Genomic DNA, 7,576 nt, shown 5'->3' with positions numbered 1-7,576 from the left:
AGTTTTCTTTCCACACATTCAAATAACACTGTTACATCCGCGTCATGCGGATATTGGTCTTATGGCATGTGCGGCCAGCGTAGCTTAAGACCAGCCTGTACACTCGTGCAGTCTGGTCAAGGGCTAAGTTTTCAGCTGTAAAAAATAATGCAAGGTTTTGTGTTATCTCCTGAGTATCCTCCTCAGTATGAATATCATGAAAAGACTGCGCAGGCTGTGCAGGAGCTAGACAGACAGCATATTGCATAAGACCCATTTTCGCATGACACGGGTCTTTAAAATCCAATTGCGTCTTGCTAATGGAACATCAAACCACGATTCTTTCTGATTGATTGCAGTCACACTGTGTTATTTAAAGCAAACTGACCATTGTCGGTAGCCTATTCTGCAGGAACGATTTTCAGACAGACTGCCCGCGTTCGTCACACAAGTGTGGCAAGATAATTAACCGATTTCCCTTCTATCATGGATACTATACTATTTTGGTAGTTATGTATCACAAAACAAGACAAATGGCATTCGCCGATAAGTTTTCAATAATTTCTTTCCGCAACAATCGTGTTATTTGATACATTGAAAGCAATACTGTGTTACCAACATACGGCGTTTATAGATAGTACATTCCGTCTTCCGGCATTTATCGATAAGTTTTTAATAATTTATTTTCGTGTTATTTGATACATGGAAAAAATACTGTGTTACCAACATAAGGCGTTCATAGATAGTACATTCCGTCTTCCCCTGACGATTTACTGACCCAGCTCTTACCATAAAGTCTTGGAGATTGAATTTACCGGTAACGCGTAATTGTCTCTAGGCCAAAATGAGTTCCTATGTTTCGTAAGAACATGCAGAGAGTAGTCCGCATTTCCCTACACTGTTCAGTGTTACATTCTAAACTACAAAAAATGCGGTGATGTTGCCAATTTTCCGGGGATTATCCTAAAATCAGCCAATGAAATATTTCGAATGTATTTATTCGGGTCTGCTTGCGTAATGTAACGGTCATTAAAGCTAAAATGCTGGGTTAAACAGCTATGCCGAAAAAATTGTATTCATTGTATGCAAACATGCAAACTAGCACTCATTACTAAGTACATTGTATACACAATATGTTTTCGTTTATGAAAAATCATAAATCAAAATCAAGAAAATAAAATACATCCTTTTCATCAAAAATTATGCAAACACGTGTATTGCCGATTTAGCGTTTAGACTACCCGCCCAATTCGAAAGACTGCGCGGAGTAGTGGTGACGTGTTTGCTTTTGCTTCAAGAAGTTCCGGGTTCAAACCCTAAGGGAGGCATTTTTTTTATTTCCCCTGGTTGTAAAATTTAGTTATAACTATTCAACATATTAAAGTTTTGCTATTAAATTCATTTAATGACTTTTGTAAATATAAAAATCTGTTAAAAGTACCTTTTAGATCTGCATATTTAATAAGTGTACTATGCACGAATATCATAGCTTATTAATTCATAATCTTTTAAGACGTCGCGTTTACTGAGCTGAAATTGTTCTAATCTGATTGTTTTATGACGCGGAAGTATGAACTTCTTGTATTTCAAAATACCCAGTACTGAAAAAATGTGCCCTATACATGAACAGTGGGTTTAACTCCCGAAACCCCCTAATATACTTTACTCGGAACAAACACTCAAGTAAAATAATCTATAAACAACAGAAAATTAATATTTCGACGCACAATGTTGCTTTTGTTAACATGCATTTTATGGAGAATTAACATAACTGGAATTACCTTTTCCGTGTGAAATAAAGTTTGCAAACAAATTAAATCAACTATAAATGAACGGTATACAGGTATCGGTATTACTAAACCATTCGTGTATGAGTTACAATCAATATAACGCAATTATATACTTGTATAATTGGTGTGCATACAAGTATCGGTACAATACACCATTTACACGAGCGTGACCATGCATTGTTCATGTAATATGATATACAAGTATAATTAGGTTATCACACGGCTATAGTGTGCCATGCGTTCGTCATGGCACACAATTTGCAGAATTGGCTTGAGGACCGATGCCTCTGAAGGTGTATCTACGAGTCCATGGCAAGCATAGTGGTGTATAACCTATTTGTACCTTAAATGCGTCGAGACTGCATAATGCGGTAGAATTGACATAAGTCTGCGAATTGAGTGTTTGTTTAACTTAGTTCTATTTGAAACACACGCAAAAATGACGTAAGCTAATGTGACGCCATCTGAACATGCAAATAATATTGTCCTTATGACGGATAGGACGATGACAAGCGTAATGCTATATACCACCAGCATAAGTATTGTGTGATGAACAAATCCCGGATTATATATAAAGGGAATCATCATTTACATGAATATGGCCCCACTAAATCGAAATACAACTTTCTGCATAAAGACATGCAAATGACGTCATTTGCAATTAACGACGACGGGTGTCAGGCCTCTTTAAATTCTTCTTTTTAAATCAGAAAGTTATCTACCTTAAATCATGTACTATTTATATTAAGGTATTTAATGAAATGGTTTAATAAAACAGTGAATGGTCTTCTATGAAAACAATCCATGATTTTTTAATGAATAATTTTGCCGTTATCTGTCATGAAAAATTGTAACAACGTACAAGTATTACTTATTATGTTGTACAGTTAAACCACTGTATTAATTAGAATTATGTAGCTAAAGATTGTGCTCTCTTTTTAAGTAGTTTACTATATGTGGTTCAATATCCTACAAACAACAATATTTTGAGAATTAATTCACACAACGGAATGAAAAAAGCATAACATGTATATACCGTGGCGCGCTTCTGTATGGTTAATCATGCACTTTAATTTTTCACCAATTTATAGTAAATTTGATACCGTATGTCTAATAGATTTCAATTAATTTCTTTAAAAGTTGTCGCATTTTCCTATTTTTAAAAAGTATAAATTTGGAATATGTGACCTATCAACATTATTGTGCCAATTCATGAACATGTTCCATAAGCTTACGGCCCGAAGAGCGGACATATAAATAAAGCGTATAAGCTTATTCAGATATATGTGCATGATTACGCATACGTTTGACAAAGAAACGGATGACTGGCGTATTGGGCATTCAGAACAACACGCGTTGTCAAAACATCAATGCGTAATTCAAATATACCCTTATCTACCGGGTATATCCCAATGAATAAAAACATCTTATATATATACTTGTTTACATGCGAGAAATTTAGCAACGTATTCAAAGCCTGGCAAAGTAAAAATGTTATATACATGTAATCTTAGTCACCGATAACGTTGAAGGCAAATATAAACTGAAATGATATCCATGTACATATATGCACTCGAATTGCTAATTTGCCTGTAACTTAATATATTTATCTTTATTTCTAACAAGAAATATATTAAAAAATATGTACGGCGTTGATAGTTGTTGCTGACTGTTGATGAAATATAAAGATTTATATCAATCAGATCAAAGATAGCGAATGCCTTTTTCTGCGCAGTTCTTAGCTTAGCTGCATCACACGAAAATCAATTACGGAGTGTTGCGCCTGATTTCGTGGCTTATTTTGCATTATTATACATTATTGATAATATATCTAAAGATACAGAACAGAAATACATAAAAGGAATGGAAAGGAAATGAAAACATATTTAGTAAACCGGCCACACACGAATTGTCCGCACATATTTGCAATATTTATACGCGCTGTTTAAGTGGTTTGTCGGACATTTTTATTTGATTCGATTGTTATTAGCATCGTGAATCGACGCTCTCATGCTTAATAAATTGGTCAATATGGTAAAATAATTCTAATTAAAGATAAAAACTAGTATTTATCAAGAAATTGTTGAAACACATTACAAATCTATTATTGACATAACATAATACTATCGCCGAGTATTTTCATTTAAGATATTTAGGTCAAAATACAAATTAAGCTCACTTAGTAATAGCGATAGCTTTTATATAGCGATTCTTTTACTAACCCCGAATGACCTTGATGAAGTGCAGTTTTTGCATTCACGTGAGGTCACGATTCCACTGCTGACGACGGCTTGTTTAAAGCGTTATATTGTTAATGTTTAACGGTCAATTTCGAAAACAATTCAAAATATTCGGTCAAAACGAATATCAGGATAGAGAACAACAATTCTTTTATGATCTAAAATATATAAGTGCACACAATGCAATACGGTTTCATAACAGCGCAGGGTAAATTGAGGTTGGAAATCAGAAACACGTTTCGTAATCACGTGGTATTTTGGGGTCCGAAAAATGCCCGGATGTTGGCAAACATTGGCCTATGTAACCTTTCTCGGCATAGCTGTATTAAACCAGCTTTTCACCTTACCTGACCTTTGTAAAATTCAAATAAAATTTCCCGCGGCTAGGTACGAATGAATACACTTCATTTATTCCATTGGCTGATTTGAGTGTACCACCAGAACATTGGAAACATATCCGCGTCTTTGTAACACTGTTTTACTGCATAAAACAATTTTATCTCTAATAGATAGAACTGTTTACACTCAATTCTCGACACCAATACAGTTTGTGCGTGCACCTTTTATTTTCAGAGGATTGCCAGGCCCAAAGCATTTATACTTAAAGGCTATTTCTCATATTTAGTACTTACTTCCATATTCCTGTCAACATGTTAACATGTAAAGGCCTCACTTTAATGCATTGCATTTCAACGCGCGAGGTATCGGGTCAATTCGCGGTCAGTGTGCGAATGTCAGAGTTTATATACAGGTCATCACCGGAGTTCGCGGCCAGTAAAATAATCGTTATATAATAAAGACGCTATCCGTGAACTAGGTGACCTGGAATTTTATTTAGACCAGAAATATGTTAAATGAAGATATTCAGCAATATAATAATGGTATGTCAAAATAGATTCTTAATGTGTTTTCAACAATACAATGAAAAATATTATTTTTGATTAATTTAACAATAATTATTCCACCATATTGACTCATGTATTAAGCATGAGCGCGATGATTCTCGATACTGTTAATAATCGAATCAAATAGCCATGCCCGACAAACCACTAAAACAGGTTTGTTCGAAGAACGCGCTTATAAATACGGATACTTCGCGTGTGGCCGGTTGACTCATATGTTTCAATTTCACTTTTATTCTTCTTTTGGTTTTCTTTTTTGTATCTATAGGTTTATGACCAGCAATATGTAATAATGTAAAATAAGCCGCGAAAACTCCGCGTAACATCCCGTACTGCTTGTGATGCAGCTAAGAACTGCAAGGAAAAAGACATTTGCTATCCTTGATCTCATTCATTGAACCATCAACGCCGTATATCTTTTTTAAGATATTTATTGTTTATGATTGGTTTGACTTAAATGTAAGCGTCCGTTTCATTTGTAAAAAAATAGTTCCCTAACGATATTTCTGTAGTTTATTTTTTGAAAAGATGGAGTTAATATTTTCATTACTGTTTTATACACTGATATAAAATAGAAATCAAAGGATTATCCACTGAAATAGTCGGTAAGTAGTTGAAAATAATTGACGTGAACAATTCGCAGATACCGACATCGACTTACTACAGCCTGGGATGTTTCGCGGCTTTACATGAAAGTCTGTGGGATGCAGTGGTAGCCCACCTGCTTACGCTTCTAGAGGACACGGATTCGAATTCATGTGACAGCAGATTTATTAAAACTGTTTTCTTCTTATTAGAATTAGTTAAGACTAATAAAACATTATATATTGTAAGCAATCATATTTAATAACATGTGTAATAATCCGTGAATAATTCTCTTACAACGTGGATTGAACGAGATTTTGATTTATTTATCGTAGCTCAACAACTTTTTGCATAGATGCCATCTTACCAATAAATACGTTCTTAACATTTTAGCTAACTTTTTGCATACTTAGTTATATTTTTTTCAACAAGGTGAATCGCGTCGTATTTGATGTTGCGATAACATATTTTTAATGTATTTATTAATGGGATACGTTACTTTAAACAGTTTTAAATGATAAATTTATGCATTGTTTCATACAGAAGACAGGTGAGAATTAAAGGGTCTTGATATTAATCTGCAAAATGTGTTGCATATTATTTGAAATTATTTGAATAATTTAAATAAGGATGAAAACCTTCAGAACGTGTACTCAAAAATACAGCGTGCATGTAATATTTTGCGTAAGTTACCTATCGGTAAATATAACAACAACACAACAACAACAACGAAGTGTTCCATTCTGTTTAAATGACAATGGAGCGGTCGTAACAGTATAATGAGATGTAACAAACAAAACAAAGCTTTCGAATGAACAAGTCGCCCGGTATCGTAAATAATAATGATGTAATGATAATGCTTAGTACCACCAAGTACAACATTTCGAAGGACGCTGTAACAGTTATCATAAATATTTACTTCATCTTTTTAATAAACACGGAATGATCTGAAAGATACTATTTTCTCCGAATTAAAGGGTCCTTTTCACGTTTTGGTAAATTGAATTATTTTTTTTAAATGTATAATATTCGCAAATTTTCGCTGTAGCTGAACATTTACTATGCTCTAAAATATCCATTATATGCATCTTTTGACTATTTAAAAACCTAAAAATTATAAAGCTTGCAACGCGAAACGATTGAATAACTTGGAGAGTTCTGTTGCTGTCGTTATATTTTGGGATACTAAAAAGATTGCTTATATAAAGTATAAAATACGTATCAGTTTGTATCTGCACGGTTTGTCGAGTGGTCTAAGCCAGGGGTCAATGGTTCGAGCCCCGTTGAGGTATACTTTTTTCTTTCTTTAATTTTATTCGTATTTTTTAATTGAGCTTTTTAGATTCAGTGTTTACAGTTATCAATATAAAGCATTTAATGACAAACTTCAATACATTCCAAAATTGGGGAATTGGTGCCTTTAAAGCAAGATAATTATCGATAGACTTTTACTCCGGGGGTCAGTGGTTCGAGCCCAGTTGAGGGTTACTTTTTTTCTTTTAAATATAATTCTTATTTTTTTGGAGGGGTGGGGGGGGGGGGGGGCTTTTTAGATCCAATGTTTACATGTATCAATATAAAGCATTCAATGACAATGCTCATACAATGAGACGTGGGTTTTATACTTAATATTAGCAATCCTCGTAGCATCTCAAAATATAACGATACAACAGAACTCTCAAAATTATTCAATAGTTTCGCGTTGCAACGCTTTATAATTTCCAGGTTTTTAAATCGTCAAAAGATGCATTTAATGGAACTGTTTCTTCACAAATATCATAACTAAAACGAAAATTTGCGAATCTGAAACATTTGTTAATTTTTTTGTCAATAATACCAAAACGTGAAAAGGCCCCTTTAAAGGTTTACACCATCAATATACAAAGGTCAGCATACATTATAATAGCCTCCGAAATGTATAACATTTTTCAACATCCGGGCCAGATATAAAAAACTTTTTGAAAACTGGCGGCCCAAACCCCGACCACACCCTTATGTAATCAACAACCATGCGTTATTAGTAATCTCTATAATTTCCGTGTATCGTTTTAAAAGAATGAACGAACGATTGTAAAACAAT

General features: G+C 34.0%; 1 protein-coding gene across 1 annotated transcript in view; it reads right to left on the bottom strand.

Moving 5' to 3' along the window:
- The window catches only part of LOC127868469 (meiosis regulator and mRNA stability factor 1-like), a 105,976-nt gene that overhangs the window by 87,713 nt on the left and 10,687 nt on the right, over positions 1-7,576 (bottom strand). The window lies entirely within an intron of this gene.

This window comes from Dreissena polymorpha, chromosome 2 (genome assembly GCF_020536995.1).
Source record: "Dreissena polymorpha isolate Duluth1 chromosome 2, UMN_Dpol_1.0, whole genome shotgun sequence".
Classification (NCBI taxonomy): domain Eukaryota; kingdom Metazoa; phylum Mollusca; class Bivalvia; order Myida; family Dreissenidae; genus Dreissena; species Dreissena polymorpha.
Note: the sequence above shows the minus strand (reverse complement) of the source record. Positions and strands in the feature narration are given on the sequence as shown.